Here is a 19,232-nt window from a genome sequence, read left to right on the forward strand (position 1 = left end):
ATTTCAACGATCAGGCCATTACTTTACAAATGGACGTTCAACTTGCCCATCACTTGGTTGACCTTTCTCTGTTTATACCATCTGTGCTGGGATTGGCTGGATTACTTACAAATTGTCATTGTGTCGCTCACATTACAAGATCCTGTGGGGATAATATCAAACAGGTTTTAAAATATTGTGGCGTCTGTGATAGCTCGAGACAAGTTTGAATCACGTTGCTGACATATTTGTAATTTACGACATTTGGCGCCCGCAACAAGCTCCAATTTGTTCGCGATGCGAGGAGTTTGTCGCAAACCTTGGAAATCTGTCCGCAATAGCAGAAACCCACCAAAATCCAACCTGCAACAAGTCGCAACCTGCAGGCCATGAGACTCAAACTGGCAACTCTCGGTTTACAAGACAGACTCTCTAACAAATAGGCTATGACTGCCCATGCCACCGTTGTATCCTTAATACTATAAATAACGCATTATTAACAGATTTGCAATCAATTTGTTAACTACAGTCCATTCTGAAAGGTTTTATAGCATGGGTGCCCGATCCTGCTCCTGGCGATAGACTGGACTGCAAAGTTTAGCTCCAACCCAAATCAAAAACACCTGAAGCAGCTAATCAAGGTCTTCAGGATCACTTGAAAATTGAAGGCAGGTGTGTTTGGTTAGAGTTGAACCTGAACTCTGCAGGATAGTTGATCGCCAGAAGCAGGATTAGGCACCACTGATTCATAGCGTTTCTGAGCATCTCATCCCTCTCAGAATCATAAAGCCACAACTTACCGTCATTGAGGTTCATCGTCTCTCTGAAGGTGTGTTCGGTAAGTGCGGTGAGATATCAAGACTATGCTTTCAGGGATCATTTCTATAGTTTTAAACTAGGAAATGTGTTTTGAAAGAGTTGAGTCTCTTAAACCACGATGAAGAGTGTTGATGTGTTTCTCTGAGCGTGAATCAAGGAATGGTTGGTGATAATCATCACAGATCATTGCTGTTGATGAATGTTCTTTAATCTTAATAAGATTAAAGAAGAGAAGTGCATGATCAGAGTGGGTTTGTTGTTTTATATGAAAAGAAAGATTGGATTGAAGATGTATTTGTTTTTGATTGTGAAGTCAAATGTTAAAATACATGTGATGTGATGGTGAGTAGTTTTTGCTTATGTGCAAAAGATGCTTCCCAACAGGTTTTGTCATAGTTTTTGTCCAACTCCATTGATTTGTATTAGATGTGTTGTGAGGTACGGTATTACTCTACACTGGGAACTTTGTTTATATTCTTTGTTTATATTGGCAAAGGTGGATTATCGCCACCAACTGGGCTGGAGTGTCTATTATTCAAGCTCTCAACGGAAGAATATACGGGTGTGAGGCGTTTGGAAAAATAGTTCCACAAGTTTACAACGAAGGGTAAAACACCTGTTGGAAAGCATCTTTTGCAGCGATTTTTGTGTGGGCATATCAGTGAACACCCCTGACCACTCACTGAGTTTCAGTTCTTTATAAAAGAAAGTTTAATGCATTTTAGGAAGGATTGTTCCAGTGCACCTATACAGCCATTATAGAGTTGGGAGGTGAAACAACAAACACCCGAAAATTCTCGCGCCAGCATCATATGTCCAAATTTCAGTCAAAACTTTTCTATTTCATCATAAACAATCTGAAAACAGGGCTTTAAGTGTAAAATACAGAACTTGTCCTTTAAATCACTACGCATTTATTTCTTAACGTCTTCTATCGACATAACATTCAAATAAAGTTGTTTCTGTCAACACATTGAAACATTCAAATAAAAAGTTATTTTTGTGAACATATATAGCTGATTTTTTGCCTTTCATTCACTTACGTTAATGTTTGTGGTCACAGTTTTAATCGCGGATCCTAAATGTCAGATACAACTGACCAGTTTGACTAGCCTACAAATTGGATAAGATTCCTAAAAGTGTGGCACCTACAGCACACATTACAGACACTGATACCCAATTGCTGATGTGTTCTACATATAAAGATATAAACTTGTTTTTTAAACTCCTTGTTTTTGCTTAAACAACTAAAATATGATTTGCATGCACAATAAATCATACTAAAATTTATTTTTTAATAAAAATGTAGCTTTTTAATAAAACAAGCATATCTCCGGTATACAGCGTTTTGTTTGTTATAAAGAAACTTTGCACATCAGGCTCGTTCAAATCCTCTGTGATACACACACGCACACAGTGTCAGCAACTCATTCATCAGAATCGTCAGCTATCTTCGACAGTTGGCTCATTCGGTTCTTTTTGAGTCCGACGTGCTATTTTGTCTGTGCGTCCTGCATCATCAACCCTGTTCGTTTCAGTTCGATTTGTGAACCGGCTCAACCGGTTACTTACTGAGAACCGGCTCAGAAGAATGATTAGTTAAAGAACCGAACATCACTACTACACACAACACACCACTGATGAGGATTTGACTACAAAACACTCGATAAAGAGGCGTTCCCGACCATCAGGGAAAACACATTTTCTCACATAAATTCTGGTGAGAAATTTCAACGATCAGGCAATTACTTCATTAATGGACGATCAACCTGCCCTTCAATTAGTTGACTTTTCTCTGTTAATACCATCTGCGCTGGGATTGGCTGGATTACTTACAAGTTGTCAATAGGCTTAATATCAAACATGTTTGAAAATATTGTGGCGTCTGTGATAGCTTTGAATCACGTTGTTGACATACTTATACTTATAGACCTTCGACGACCACAATGAGCTCCGATTTGGTCGCGATTTGAGGGTTTTGTTGCAGACCTTGGAAATTTGTCAACGACAGCAAAATCCCGCCAAAATCCAATCTGGAACAAGTCGCAACCTGCAAACCACGAGACTCAAACCGGCAACTCTTGGGTTACAAGCTCGACTTTTTTAACAAATAGGCTACAACTGCCCATGCCACTGTTGTATCCTTAATACTATAAATAACGAATTGTAATTAACAGATTACTACACATCAATTCATTAACTACAGTCCATGCTGAAAGGTTTTATAGTTTTGTGTTTCTGAGCATTTTGTCCCTCTCAGAATCATAAAGCCACAATTTACCGTCATTGAGGTTCATCGTCTCTCTGAAGGTGTGTTCGGTAAGTGCGGTGAGATGTCAAGACTATGCTTTCAGGGATCATTTCTATAGTTTTAAACTAGGAAATGTGTTTTGAAAGGCTTGAGTCTCTTGAACCACAATGAAGAGTGTTGATGTGTTTCTCTGAGCGTGAATCAAGGAATGGTTGGTGATAATTATCACAGATCATTGCTATTGATGAATGTTCTTTAATCTTAATAAGACTAAAGAAGAGAAGTGCATGATCAGAGTGGGTTTGTTATTTCAGTTGAAAAGAAAGATTGCAATGAAGATTTATTAGTTTTCAGTTGTGTAGTCAAATGTTAAAATGCATGTGTTTTGCTGTGATGTGACAGTATCTTAGTTTTTGCTTATTTTAACAAACATTTTGATAGATTTATGATAGAGTGCACTATTAGTGTTAGTTATTGCAAGTTCACACTACAGGATTGAAAAACTACCTGAATCTCTGTGTTGCTCACACTGCACAACAAGGTTTCTTTTCACGTTGTTGTCGTTGTATAACTGCACGCATGCTACACACCACACACTACTGACGAGGTGCATATACTACAAAACACTCGATAAAGAGGCTTCCCAACCATCAGCGAAGATACTTTTTTCTCACATAAATTCTGGTGAGAAATTCAATGATCAGGCCATTACTTCATGAATGGACGATCAACCTTCCCATCAATTGATTGACCTTTCTCTGTTTATACCATCTGCGCTGGGATTGGCTGGATTACTTACAAATTGTCATTGTGTTGCTCACATTACGAGATCCTGTGGGGATAATATCAAACAGGTTTAAAAATATTGTGTCGTCTGTGATAGCTTGAGACAGCTGCGAATCACGTTGCTGACATACTTATACTTAATGACCTACGCTGACTGCAATGATCTCCAATTTGGTTGCGTTTTGATGGTTTAGTTACAGACCTTGGAAATCTGTCCACGACAGCAAAACCTCAACAAAATCCAACCTGCAGGCCGTGAAAATCGAAACGGCAACTATCAGGGTCACAATCCCAAATCTCTAATGAATAGGCTACGACTGCCCATGCCACCATTGTATCCTTACTGCTATAAATAACGCATTATTAACAGATTTGCACACACACTCATTAACTACAGTCCATGCTGAAAGGTTGTGTAGTTTTGTGTTTTTGAGCATTTTGTCCCTCTCAGAATCATAAAGCCACAACTTACCGTCATTGAGGTTCATCGTCTCTCTGAAGATGTGTTTGGTAAGTGCGGTGAGACATCAAGACTATGCTTTCAGGAATCATTTCTATAGTTTTAAACTAGGAAATGTGTTTCAAAAGTGTTGAGTCTCTTGAACCATGATGAAGAGTGTTGATGTGTTTCTCTGAGCGTGAATCAAGGAATGGTTGGTGATGATTATCACAGATCATTGCTATTGATGAATGTTCTTTAATCTTAAAAAGATTAAAGAGAAGAAGCGCATGATCAGAGTGGGTTTGTTGTTTGAGATTATGAAAATGAATGCAATGAAGGTTGACTTGTTTGTGTAAACATGTATTAATGCTCCCATTACACAAACAGTTTTTTCAATTCTGATGTTAATCTGGAGAGTAGTATGATATAGTTTGTTTTACTATACAACTCTATTTAACTTATGATTCACTACATGTTCGTGTCGTTTACATAATATGCATTTACGCACCTATTTCCAACAGAAGACAGAAGTCTTATTTACCGCATGCAACTCATGACCCGGTTGGGACTTTTTAATGAAATCCAGCGCATCAAACACACACACAAAATTCCGCTGCTACCCTCGATAATAAACTATCTATTGTTTCCACAAGGCTGGAATTCTTCTCCTTGAATCAAAAACATGCTTCTTCTTTCATGCCATTTAACAAAGCTGTCACGTGATGTGATGTTTCTAAGTTCTAGCGTCTCCCGCTGATTGACGGGTGGGCGGGGTTTTCTGGGGGAAGTGCCCATAAAAATAAGTGACTGATACGTATAGACCCTTTTACAGCCCAAGTGATCAAATAGCCTGCACGCGCATTTCGGCAACGGAAGTGGTGTTATTCCCCATTGGTTCTAACATGTTAGCAACTCAGAAAGAATATTAAAACGGTTTTCCATTTTAGAACTGCAATTTCAGTTTTCAAACAGAGATGGTGATAGAGTTGATAAAGTCACAGATTGCAGCTTTAAACTCTCTCAGGTGTTACTTTTTTACCACTCTGGAGAGGGGACCTATATAAACACTGAGCAGTGTTAATTTAACTCCTGGGATTTTGCAGTGTAAAATCGATGAAGACTCCAACTGTATACTGCCTGTAATTTGTGAAATGATGTTTATCCCCAGTTTTATATAGCGGAACAACTTTCGCCATTTTCATTTTGTTTGGAAATTTACCGGTGTGAAATGATAGATAACAGATATATGTTATTGGTTTAGAGATCCCCTCAATTACCCTTTTTACAATTTTCATGTCAATGTCATTGCAATCAGTAGATGTTTTGTATTTAAAACTGTCTACAATGTCTATTATTTCTATTATTTCTTTTTCATCCACCTCAGTAAGAAACATTGAGTTTCACTCCAATCTTCAGATAACAATGGATCTGGAATTTCTTCTGCCAAATTTGGTCCAAAACTCACAAAAAAATTATTAAAGCTATTAACCACATCACCTATATTGTCCTTTATAGCAGTGTTTCTCAACCCTGGTCCTCAAGGACCCCCTTCCAGAAAGTTTTAGATGTCTCCTTATTTAAAACCCCTGAACCAACTCATCAACCTCCTTCCAGAATAGCCCTTTTCACACAGACATTCCGTAAAATACACGGAAAAGGCATCCTGGATTTTTCCAGAATCGTTCGATTTTTTTGTTCATTCACACTGCCATGATTAGCCGGCATCTGATGGTCCCGGAAAGACACGTGAACTGTTGAAAGTCCCGCCCTCTCTTCTACGCAGCGTCTGAAGTTTGCATATTATTTATTATTTCTCTCTCCAGAAACGTGCATTTTTGTTTATGATAAGACTATAAAGGAGCGCATGAACGCACAGTGCTGGTGAATGATCTCAGCTTCAGAGTGGATATTTGACGAGCTCCCTGATCTCTGCTACAGTTTTCAGACATTTCTGATTGTGATTGTTTATATGCATTTAAAACCCGCATTTTGAGGAGCTGAATGATATATCTTGTTAAGATGACGCGCGGGTATTTTTGTTTATTATTGCTCAATGAGCACGTGAAGCGATATTCTTTTATGCTGCTGAATCTCCCTTTCAACGCAGTAAGTAACAAGCTAACTTACCAGATATCTGCTTCAGTCCAGTTTGCTGACATTTCTCGACTTGAATGTTGTAAATCCCTTATTTTAAGGAGTTGAACTAAATTCATGTTTGCCATGACACGCGCGTCCTCACTACGGCACATGCGTCATTGTTTATGCGTCTCATTCATCATTTCCTGATAACTGCTTCAATCTAGTTTGCAACATTTCTCGTGGTACTTTGTTGTGATGACGGGCACGTCCTCACTACGACACGCCCATTACGGCATTGTTTCGGCTTCTTGTTCACACAGAGGGTTTTCCGTGTATCTAACTAGGTCCTTTTTCTGGCAACGATCCCAGATTAACGGGACGAGTTTGTGTTCACACAGACGCTTGTCTGGCAATTTACAGGTATTTTCTGGGACCAAAAGTCTGTGTGAATGGGGTTTCTGTCTCCCTATCAAGCTAATAATTTAAATCAGTGTGTTAATTAAGGAGACATCTAAAACATTCTGGAAGGGGGTCCTTGAGGACCAGGGTTGAGAAACACTGCTTTATAGTATTATTATCAATAAAATAATACTATAAAAAAAGCTTTGTTGCCGAGAACTATTTGTAATTATACTGTTTAATATGTCCCATATTTCTTTAATATTATTTATATTTTTATTCAACAATTTACTGTAATTATCTTTTTTGCATACCCGTAAGATATTGTTTAACTTACTTTTATATTTTTGATATTTATTTTCTCCTTCTCTCACTCTTTGTTTTATAAGTTCTCTATAGTGTTTTTTTCTTTTCACAAGCATTTTGTAATCTTTTAAATTAACAATGATGTTTATTAATAGTCCGCCCACAGTGAACACTTATACATGCATTTTAATATTTGCTTAAAGGGGACATATTATGAAAATCAGACTTTTTCCATGTTTAAGTGCTATAATTGTGTCTCCAGTACTTCTATCAACCTAGAAAATGTTAAAAAGATCAACCCAATAACTTAGTTTTGGTAAACCATCTTCTGCAAGCATGTGAAAAATAGGTCATTGTAATTTGGCCCTTATTGTGATGTCAGAATAAGGTAATACCGCCCCCTTTATCTGCACTATCCAACCACAGCACAACCACCCAGCACGGAGAGAAAGAGAGAGACAACAAATTTCACAGCACAACCGAGTCTCAACTGCCACAAACCACCATCATTGTGATCAGTGGTTGCACTTCATCCGCTCATTTGCATTTTAAATGACACACCCAAAACGGCACAATAATGCTCAGACCTATTTTAGACTTAGTTTTCATCTTAAAAAAAATCTCATAATATGTCCCCTTTAAACATCATGTTCTTTCAACCTCAAGCAATAAATCCGCTCTGATCATGCCCTTCTCCTCTTTAATCTTATTAAGATTAAAAACATTCATCAATAGCAATGATCTGTGATAATTATCACCAACCATTACTTGATTCATGCTCAGAAAAACACACCAACACTCTTCATCGTGGTTCAAGAGACTCAACTCTTTCTAAACACATTTCCTAGTTTAAAACTATAGAAATGAATCCTAAAAGCATAGTCTTGATGTCTCACTGCACTTACCGAACACACCTTCAGAGAGACGATGAACCTCAATGACGGTAAGTTGTGTCTTTATGATTCTGAGAGGGATGAAATGCTCAGAAACACAAAACTATAAAACCTTTCAGCATGGACTGTAGTTAATGAATTGATGTGTTCAAATCTGTTAATAACAATACGTTATATAGTATTAAGGATACAACAGTGGCATGGGCAGTCATAGCCTATTTGTTAGAGTCAGGCTTGTAACCCGAAAGTTGCCGACTGGGGTCTCACGGCAGACGATATGCAGGAAGACATTTCAATGATAGTGCTTAGAATAATTTTTACAAGACACGTTGTATAAACATTCGTGCTGTTGCCACAAATCAACAAGCTGATCCTCCATCTCTGCTGTCCACATCAACTTTACTTTGGCCGTTTCTCAATCCGAAGGCTGTAGCCTGCGGAGGTCAAATAAGACAGTCTTGATGACGTCTATGCAGCCTGGAAATGCGACCTACGGATTGAGAAGCGACCTTTGTGCTGCGCCATGACTGGTTCTGTCTTTTATCATCTCACTTTCTGATTGGATATGGTTTCGTTTCACGTAATAACCTGAAGAGCGTGCTCGCGTTTGTCCTCAGGATTCCCCACACACATCAGGATTTCTGATCTTCCGAGCAGGTTCGAACACTCTTAACACAACTCACACCGAGGGAAAATCTGATAAGAAAATCTGTAAAACCATCGCGATACTTGGAACATAGCTAGGATGTCGGAAGGGGGAAATCGGCCCAAAATCAGCCCGATTATCTTTTGGTGTGTACCCAGCCTAACCCGAGAGTTGCCGGTTGGAGTCTCATGGCCTGCAGGTTGCGACTGGTTCCAGGTGGGATTTTGCTGTAGCGGACAGATTTCCAATGTCTGTGACTAAACTCTTGGATCACGACCAAATCTGAGCTTGTTGCAGTCGCTGCAGGTCATTAAGTATAAGTATGTCAGCAACCTGATTCAAACCCATCTCAAGCTATAACAGACGCCACAATATTTTCAAACTTGTTTGATATTATCCCCACATAATCTTGTATAGTGAGAGATACAATGACAACTTGTAAGTAATCCAGCCAATCCCAGCGGAGATGGTATTAACAGAGAAAAGTCAACCAATTGAAGGGCAGGTTGATCATCCATTCATGAAGTAATGGCCTGATCATTGAAATTTCTCACCAGAATTTATGTAAAAAAATGTACTTTCGCTGATGGTCAGAAACACTGCTGTAGTGTGAACTTGTGATAACTAACACTAATAGTTCACTTTACCAAAAATCTATCAGTTTGTTTGTTGAAATATGCAAAAACTAAGGCACAGTCATATCATAGCAAGACCAAAAACACACACATTTAATATTGGTTTGCACAAGCAAAACAACTTTGTCATGTTTTTCTTATAACCTAAAAAAATCCCACTCTGATCATGCACTTCTCCTCTTTATTCTTATTAATGAACGTTCATCAATAGCAATGATCTGTGATAATAATCACCAACCATTACTTGATTCAAGCTCAGAGAAACACATCAACACTCTTCATCGTGGTTCAAGAGACTCAACACTTTTGAAACACATTTCCTAGCTTAAAGCTATAGAAATGGTTCCCGAAAGCATAGTCTTGATATCTCTTCTTCTTCTTCTTCTTCTGGTGTTTTATGGCGGTTTGGCAAACCAACGAAAAAGGTGCATTACCGCCACCTACTGATCAGGAGTGTGGAGTGAGCATAGATTTGGAAGAAAGAAATGCAAAAAAAAAAAAAGAATAATAATAAAAAAAAAATTATTTAAAACCTAAATTCTGTTTATTATTCCTATGTTTTTCAAATATTTAAATAACACTTCTTGAATTCTAGTGATGGGAAAAACGAAGCTTTTCGAAGCTTCGAATCAATTGAACCAATTGCTTCGAAAATTGATTCAGTTTTTCGAAGCAGTTCGAAACAGCACACACGCTGGCGACCCCTGCTGGTCAAAATAGTGTAGAGCAGATATGGCCAAACATTTTAGACTTTTTTTTACAAAATAATAGCAAGATTTTTATTAAAATATGTTTAAAAAAATTATTTAACTTAATTAAGACATAGTTAAAGGTGTATTATGTGTTTTTAGTTTTATTTAGAGCAAACAAACCATTAAAACTAACTACCCTTTTAATTATGCACATTTTTGTCATTAAATCTGTCTATAAACAATAAATAGACAAAATGGCAGTGTTATTAGTCAGAAGGATAAATGTTTTATGAACTTTTATAATAAAACTGACCCGAGTTCACCGAAACATATTAGACACTGGTCATGTGATCAACTCCCCCTAGTGGTGAATCGTCGGATTTTCGAAACGTTTCGAAACAGTTATGACGTAATGAAGCCTCGTTTGCTAAAATCACGTGACTTGGGCCAGTTTGAAACACGCTCCGAACCACTGATTCGAAACAAAAGATTCGTAAATGTTTCGAAGCCTCATGAAGCAGTGCTTCGAAAACGACCATCACTATTGAATTCTTGATTGCCTACCCTCTTTTCCTAACAATACTTTTAAAGAAAAATTTTCAACTCCCATACAATCGTAATTCTTGTATTAATTGAAATCTCTCCCTTTCATATGCAGAACACTCCTTAATAATATGTATTACTGTTTCTAATTCTCCACACTTGTCACATTCTCCCGATTCATGTTTACCTATTTTAAATAGACTATAGTTTAATGCTGTATGTCCAATTCTTAGTCTTGAGATAATGACATCCTTCTTTCTATTTCCATACCACTTCCTCCCATTTCCAACATTCTCCTGTATCTGATAGAGATGTCTTCCTTTAGTTTCATTATTCCACATCTTTTGCCATTTCTTATTTACTTCAAATGAAATCACGCTCTTGAATTCTGTTTTACTCAAAGCTACCTTAATATCTATTTGTGCATGATCTAAAGCTTTCTTTGCTAGCAAATCTACTACTTCATTACCATCCACACCCACATGAGCAGGCACCCAAAGGAAATGTACCTCCATCCTTAACTGCCTGATTCTAAACAGACTTTGTAATATTTCAAATATTAAGTCTTGCCTTGATTCTGATTTTCCACTTTTTAGACTAGTGAGAGCAGCCATTGAGTCACTACATATCACAGTTCTTTCTGGTTGGACATCAAGTGTCAGTTTTTACTACCGAACTTTTAGCTATTATAATAGCTCTACAGTGGATTGAAGAATCAATCCACTGTAGAGCTATTATAATAGCTAAAAGTTCGGTAGTAAAAACTGACACTTGATCTGATAGTCTTTTTGCAATGTTTGTCTTAAAAGCAGGAATATATACTGCTGCTGCCGTTCTTTCAGACTCTGGATCCTTAGAGCCATCAGTGAATACCTGTAGTACAGCATAATACTCTTGTGTAATATACTGTTGAACTACCAGCTCAGTTGGTAAGCTCATCTCCAAATTTTCCAATATTTTGTGAATTTGTAAATCTATTGAAGGCATTTGAAACAGCCAAGGGGGAATTGCTGGTATAGCAACAGAAGGAGCTATTACATGATCTTTCAACTCCAAATTGTTTATCTCTTTCCTTACCACCCAACCGAAACTAGTTATTTCTTTATATTCATACTCCCAACAATCTTTCAAAAGTGCTCTAACTGGATGATTTTCCTGATGTCCCTTTACACCGTACAAATACCTTTGTCTCAGCTGGAGCCTACGCATTTTTATAGGCAGTTCTCCCATTTCAACTTGTAGTGAAACTATCGGGGATGATCTAAATGCACCACAACATATTCGCAAAGCTTGATTTTGAACAACCTCAATCTTTTTAAGTATTGTTTTGTTCGCAGAACTGTATACTAAACATCCATAATCAATGTTTGACCTAACCACAGCATAGTAAATTCTTTTTAATGACTGACACGTTGCCCCCCAATCAGCTCCTGACAAGCACCTTAACAAATTTATTCCTTTTTTGCATTTTTCTATCAATTTCTGAATGTGAATTCTAAAATTTAATTTAGAATCCATCCACAAACCCAAAAACCTTATAACATTTACTTGTTCCAGCTTATACCCATACATTTTAATATTCAACCTTGGACTATTCTTCTTTTTCGAAAAACAAACCACTTGTGTTTTTGCCACAGAAAATCGGAAACCCCAGTTATTTGCCCATTCTTCCACCTCATTCACTGCTTTTTGCATTTTATTTTCTACAAACGAAACATTTCGCCCCCTTTTCCATAGTGCTCCGTCATCAGCATACAAAGACCTTCCAATTCCAGAATCTACATTATGGTAAATGTCATTAATCATTAAATTAAAAAGAATAGGACTGCTCACACTTCCCTGGGGAGTTCCATTCTCAATTGGAAGAATCTGAGAAAAAGCAGTTCCTACCCGTACTTGAATTGTTCTTCCAAATAAAAAACCCATAATCCAGTTATACATTCTTCCGTCAATTCCCAAGCTTTCCAGTTTCATTAAGAGCCCCTCTTTCCACAGCATATCATAGGCTTTTTCTACATCAAAAAACACTCCCACTAACACTTCTTTATTAACTTGAGCTTTTCGAATTTCAGTTTCCAAACATAATATTGAATCCATCGTATTTCTCCCTTTTCTAAATCCACTTTGACATGCAGAGAAAACATTCCTACTTTCAGTTACATAGGTCAATCTGTTCATAACCATCCGTTCCATAACTTTACATAAATTTGACGTCAGCGCAATAGGTCTATACCCACTGAGCAATGCGTCTTAAAAAGACGTCATTTCGACGTCCCATGAGGAGCCAGAATGAAAGTTTTTATGACGTCTTTTTATGACCTGTTCTGAACATCCAATATTGATGTCAAGGGGACCTCCACGCAAAGTAAAACTATTTAAAATGTGGCCATTTTAGACATTATATTTGTATATATAATCTTTATATATGAATAAATGTAAAAAAAATATTGCTTATAGATAATTCCCAAATATACAAGTTCCACCTTAAACATCTGCGTCTGCAATCTTGCTCTCTCTCTCTCTCTCTCTCTCTCTCTCTCTCTCTCTCTCTTTCTTACTCTCGCTCTCTCTCTCTCTCTCTCTCTCTCTTTTGCTCTCTCTCTCTTTCTTACTCTCTCTCTCTATCGTTCAATAATTGAAGTGAAGTGACGTGAACTTCACTCTTCCTCCCACGCTTGCTCTCGCTGGATAAATGTTACATGGTCATTCTCTAAAGCAATGTCATCACCATTACAAAAAGTTGTTTTAACAAAGCATTGTTTTGAAGTAGGACCATACTGACTAAACAAACCAAATTTACTTACTCGATTCTGAGAATTTACAAGATTCTGATGTTTTGTTGAACATGTTTTGTCGCCCTCATGGTGATCGGTGTTTCCTTTAGTTGGGTAGTTTGACTCTTTGTTTTCATATTGCAGTGTGTGTGCTTGATGATGGTGTTTTTTAAAACACATTATTATTGCACCAAGTGTTTGTTATCAATGCAACTTACTTGTGGCTTCACATTGATTACATTGATGGTCAGAAGTGGTGATATAATATAACTGAACTAAAAGCACAAATAAAACATTATACATTTTGTTTAAAATTAAACTTCTATCTCAGTTTTGTTTGGAGCTGCAGTGCATGCTGCTGCCTACAATAACAGAAAATGAAACCTCATGGCTGTAATCAAAAATCTAAAATCTAGAATTTTTTGACACATATACAGACATCAAGAATCAGCCCATGAATCACAACGATGGTGAGTTTTCTAAATGTTGCAGTGCATTGCACCAGCGTATTATAAAAACTCATGAGTCCAGAGAGTGTCACCACTGTTGTGATTCATGGGGTCATTCTTGATGTCTGCATATGTGACAATAACATCTGGACTTTTAATTTCATATAAGTGCTTCCCAGTGGTTGTATGAACCTAAATAACACATTGGATGCGACACCTCAAAACAACTGAGAAATGGAGACAATACTACACGGTTTACAAAATTAAATTACAGACTTTACATATGTGGTATTACTGTTGGTAAACTTTCAGTTAAGTTTTAAGACCCACATGTGAGTTTTGATTACAACAAATTTTCTTTGCAACAAATAACATGCTTTAGTAAACACTCTTACAAAGACCAAACACTTCTATAAAAAGTCAAAGAGTCAAACTACCCAACTAAAGGAATCACTGATCGTCATTATGGTGACAAAACATTTTCAATAAAACGTCAGCATATACATCTCTGTTAATTAAAGAGAGAGAGAGAGAGAGAAAGAGAGAGAGAGAGAGAGAGAGAGAGACAGCATTTAAGGTGGAACTTTATCTATGAGCAGTGCTATGTTTTTGAACACTCATTCATATATAAAGATTACATTATTTTAACAGCTTAACAAAATATTCTACAAAAATGCACATGATGTTTATGGTTTTTGACTAAGACTCATAGACCTTATTTGTATAAAATATTTTTGTTTTGATTTCCTGAACCCCTTTTGGACGTCTACCTGACGTCCAAGAGGGGTCATAGTCAGACGTCCAGATACTGTACCAGATCTGCACGTTGTATAGACATACAGATAAGGGCCTGGACCATCCGACCTAATATAGACATGATCTGCACGTCGGGCGGACGTCTCATGTTTGGTGGGATAATTAATTGGCTGAGAGTGGTCTTTTCCTGGTTTGGCTATTGGTATTACCACCCCATGTTTCCAATCTGCAGGTAAATTCCCAGTTTCCCATATTTTGTTAAAAAGTCTTAGAATCATATTTAAGCATAAATCAGATAAATGCGTTATCATCTCATAACATATGTCGTCCTTGCCTGGAGAAGTACGCTTGACCCCCACAAGTGCTCTCTTTAACTCATATAGATTAAACTCTGTATCTACCAAACTTCCTGATGACTTCTTCTTAACATATATGTGAGAATTCTCCCTAACTTTCTGTTCTCTATACCTCCTCATATTCTCTGACATATTTTCATTACTGTGCACCTTAACAAAAGTTTCCACTAACATCTCTGCTTTATCACTATCCTTTATTGCTATTTTTCCATTATTTACTAAAACTGGTACATTGCTGTTTTTCTGAATCCCTCCCATCTTCCTTATCATATTCCAAATTTCATTGATTTCAATATCCTCCCCTATTCTATTGCAAAACTCTCTCCAGTAATTTCTTTTAGCTTTTCTTACTTCTCTCCTTACTACTGCTTGTGCTTTCTTAAAGTTAATGTACTCACTAAACAAAATAGATTTTCTGGCTTTCTTCATCGCTTTATTTCTTTCCCTTACTGCTTTACTACATTCTTCATTCCACCATGGTACTGCTTTCTTACTATTTAAGGTTTTCTTTTTTTTCCCTATTGCTTCCTCTGCCGTAGTTCTTAAGACTTCACTTATTTCCTTATTTAACTCTTCAACGCCATTATTACCTAAAATCATTTCACACATCCTATTATGACACAATTCTGTGAATAGTTCCCAGTTAGCTGCCTTAAATTTCCATCTTGGTACTCTGTCCAGCAAAGTTTGGGTAATGTCCATACCAAATTTACACCATATAGGATAATGGTCACTTCCCATTGTGCTTTGTTTATTTACATTCCATTCACATATTCTTGCTAGATTTTCTGACATTAGGGTAATATCTAAAACTGACCTACGTCCATGTGATACATCTATTCTTGTACAACATCCATTATTAACACACACTAACCGTCCCCAATCTAACATGTCTTCAACAATCTGCCCATTGAAATCTGTCTTAATACTCCCCCACAAAGTATTATGAGCATTGAAATCACAACACCATATTACTTTCTGATTTATATTACCTCTTATACTCTCCAATACTTCCTTACTTAACTTTTCACATGGATTATAAAAATGTATAACTTTAGTACTGTGGTTCCCTTCCCAAACTTTCATCATTACCACTTCTTTATCTAAATTCTCTTCAACATTCCTGTATCCCACACCATCCTTTACAAACGTAGCTACCCCACCTCCATTACCTTGTTTCCTATCTTTCCGAATTACCCCATACCCTTGTAATATAAAATTTAATTGAGGTTTGAGCCAGGTTTCTTGTACACATATTATATCAGGTTTGTTTTCTAAATCAGAGATGAACTTTTTAAACTCTTGGCCATTAGCTATTAAACTTCTAGCATTCCACTGAAGTATTAACAACACCATTATATAGCACCACATCCTGGTTGAGTGTATGTTGTTTGCATCTTTAATTTCTCGTTAATCATATCCACTGAAATACCTTCGATCTCTAGGTACTTTTCTGCTGCTTTGATTATAATTTTAATTCTTTCTGTCCGACTTTCAGTTTGTGCCGAACAATTAACTACTTCAGCCATAAAAGTAACAAATGCAACATTATCCTTAATCCCAACTTTCTCTTTTGTACTTTCCATTGCCATTTCTGTCTTTCGTTGCATGCTTTCTTTACTTTTGTCTCCTGGTTCCAAATTCTGTCCTACTTTTTTAATAGCCTCAGAGTATGACAATCCCTCCTGAATCCTGACACTCTGTACTTGAGCCGCATGTTTCCTCACCTTGCACCCTCCATACCCCGCACTGTGATCCCCTCCACAGTTACAACATTTGGGGTTAATTTCTTGCCCACATTTTCCATATTCATGCTCTCCACCGCATCTCGCACACCTCTGTTTGCCTCTGCATACCGCCGCTACATGCCCGAACTTTTGGCATTTATAACATCTCACAGGTGGGGGTACAAAAAGCCTTACTGAGAAACTCATATATCCCAACATGACTTTATTTGGCAGTCTTTCCTCATCAAAATGAATCATTACGGAGAGGCTGTCTCCCCTTTCATTGTTTCGATTACATTTTAGCCTTTTTACATCAATCACTTTAGCTCCAGTAAGACCTTTTTTAATCTTTTCCACTGTTACCTCTGTAGGGATCCCTGTTATTACTCCTTTAACCCATTTCTTTTCCTCCTGTATAGAACAAATTACATTTTGATCCATGATTGACTTAACTCCTATAGCCCTTTTTTGTTGCACCCTATCTTTACAATATATAAGCAATCTACCATCTCTTAACTTCTTAACACTTTCAACCAGTCCTATCACTTCCTTTATTGTTTTGGATAACTTCAGCGGGTTAACAACACTGAAAGATCCATTTACAAATTTCATTACTACCTTATACTCCTCATTCCTTTTTCTTGTCAGACGAGGTCCATTATCACTATCGTTTTCAGATGCGCTATTTTTCTTTCTTTTCCGTTTTTCTACAACACTCCATTCATTATTTCCATTCCCGCCATCATCCCCTTCAAACATTTCATCCTCCATTTCCGGATCACTTCCGGAATCTACTCCACCTCCTACCATGCACTCTCCAGTCACAGATCAGCTGTTGCCAAACTGCCTCCTTGCTGTGAGAGATCATCTCCGTCTTGATATCTCACCACACTTACCGACACACCTTCAGAGAGACGATGAACCTCAATGACGGTAAATTGTGGCTTTATGATTCTGAGAGGAATGAAATGCTCAGAAACACAAAACTATAAAACCTGTCAGCATGGACTGTAGTTAATGAATTGATGAATGTTTGCAAATCTGTTAATAATGCGTTATTTATGGTATTAAGGATACATTGGAGGCATGGGCAGTCATAGCTTATTTGTTAGAGAGTCGGGCTTGTAAACTGAGAGTTGCCGGTTTGAGTCTCATGGCCTGCAGGTTGCAACTTGTTGCAGGTGGGATTTTGGTTTTTGCTATCGCGGACAGATTTCCAAGGTCTGCGACAAACTCCTCGCATCACGACCAAATCCGAGCTTGTTGCGTTTGCCAAATGTCATTAATTACAAATATGTCAGCAACGTGATTCAAACTTGTCTCGAGCTATCACAGACGCCACAATATATTAAAACCTGTTTGATATTATCCCCACAGGATCTCGTAATGTGAGTGAAACAATGACAATTTGTAAGTAATCCAGCCAATCCTAGCACAGATGGTATTAACAGAAAAAGGTCAACCAAGTGATGGGCAGGTTGAATGTCCATTTGTGAAGTAATGGCCTGATTGTTTAAATTTCTCGCCAGAATTTACGTGAGATAAAGTATTTTCGCTGATGGTCAGGAACGCCTCTTTATCGAGTGTTTGTTTTGTAGTATCTGCACCTCATCAGTGGTGTGTTGTGTGTAGTATGCATGCAGCTATACCAAAACGACAACATGAAAATAAACCTTGTTGTGCTGTGTGAGCAAAACATTGTTTCAGGTAGTTTTTCAATCCTTTAGTGTGAACCAATGATAACTAACAACAATAGTGGACTCTACCAAAAATATATCAGTATGTTTGTTGAAATAAGCAAAAACTACAACACTTTCATATCACAGCAAAACACAGGCATTTTAATATTTGTTTACACAAACAAAACAACTTCATGACATTCTTTCTTTTAACCTAAAATAACAAACCCACTCAGATCATGTACTTCTCTTCTTTAGTCTTTTTAAGATTAAAGAGCATTCATCAATAGCAATGATCTGTGATAATTATCACCAACCATTCCTTGATTCACGCTCAGAGAAACACATCAACACTCTTCATCGTGGTTCAAGAAACTCAACTCTTTCAAAACACATTTCCTAGTTGAAAACTATAGAAATGATCCCTGAAAGCATAGTCTTGATATCTCACTGTGCTTACCAAACACACCTTCAGGTAGACAATGAAGCTCAATGACGGTAAGTTGTGGCTTTATGATTCTGAGAGGGATGAAATGCTCAGAAACACTATGAATCAGTGGTGCCCAATCCTGCTTCTGGCGATCGACTATCCTGCAGAGTTCAGGGGCCTATACCATGAAGCTGGTTTAGTTGGTTAGCCAGCTTTGTTTAGGATTAGTTTGTGCAAATCCTGGGTTTTGGGTACCATGAAAATAGCTTTTACCAACAAGGCCTTCACATTGGCTTGGTTTTGTCAACCTGAAACTAATCCTGTAACCCTGAGTTTGTTTAACCATTTTCATGGTACGGGCCCCAGGTTCAACTCTAATCAAACACACATGCGTTCAATTTTCAAGTGATCCTGAAGACCTTGATTAGCTGCTTCAGGTGTATTTGTATTTATTCTGCAACAAACTCCTCGCATCACGACCAAATCTGAGCTTGTTGCGGTAGCCAAATGTCGTTAAGAACAAATATGTCAGCAACGTGATTCAAACTTGTCTCGAGCTATCACAGACGCCACAATATTTTAAAACCTGTT

The 19,232-nt window shown here is 37.5% G+C and overlaps 1 protein-coding gene and 6 non-coding genes across 7 annotated transcripts in view; 4 read left to right on the forward strand and 3 right to left on the reverse strand.

Moving 5' to 3' along the window:
- The window catches only part of slc25a10a (solute carrier family 25 member 10a), a 229,429-nt gene that overhangs the window by 92,580 nt on the left and 117,617 nt on the right, over positions 1-19,232 (forward strand). The gene's annotated exons all lie outside the window — the stretch shown is intronic.
- Positions 837-1,050, forward strand: LOC129436915 (small nucleolar RNA U3). The gene has a single exon (XR_008641988.2). It is a non-coding gene; the product is annotated as a small nucleolar RNA U3 (small nucleolar RNA).
- On the forward strand, positions 3,137-3,350 carry LOC141351283 (small nucleolar RNA U3). Its single transcript, XR_012359493.1, has one exon. It is a non-coding gene; the product is annotated as a small nucleolar RNA U3 (small nucleolar RNA).
- On the forward strand, positions 4,365-4,578 carry LOC129436947 (small nucleolar RNA U3). Its single transcript, XR_008642013.2, has one exon. It is a non-coding gene; the product is annotated as a small nucleolar RNA U3 (small nucleolar RNA).
- LOC129436959 (small nucleolar RNA U3) lies at positions 7,735-7,947 on the reverse strand. Its single transcript, XR_008642025.2, has one exon. It is a non-coding gene; the product is annotated as a small nucleolar RNA U3 (small nucleolar RNA).
- Positions 9,390-9,597, reverse strand: LOC129436964 (small nucleolar RNA U3). The gene has a single exon (XR_012359499.1). It is a non-coding gene; the product is annotated as a small nucleolar RNA U3 (small nucleolar RNA).
- LOC129436945 (small nucleolar RNA U3) lies at positions 18,439-18,652 on the reverse strand. The gene has a single exon (XR_008642012.2). It is a non-coding gene; the product is annotated as a small nucleolar RNA U3 (small nucleolar RNA).

This window comes from Misgurnus anguillicaudatus, chromosome 19 (assembly GCF_027580225.2).
Source record: "Misgurnus anguillicaudatus chromosome 19, ASM2758022v2, whole genome shotgun sequence".
NCBI classification, from domain to species: Eukaryota; Metazoa; Chordata; class Actinopteri; order Cypriniformes; family Cobitidae; genus Misgurnus; species Misgurnus anguillicaudatus.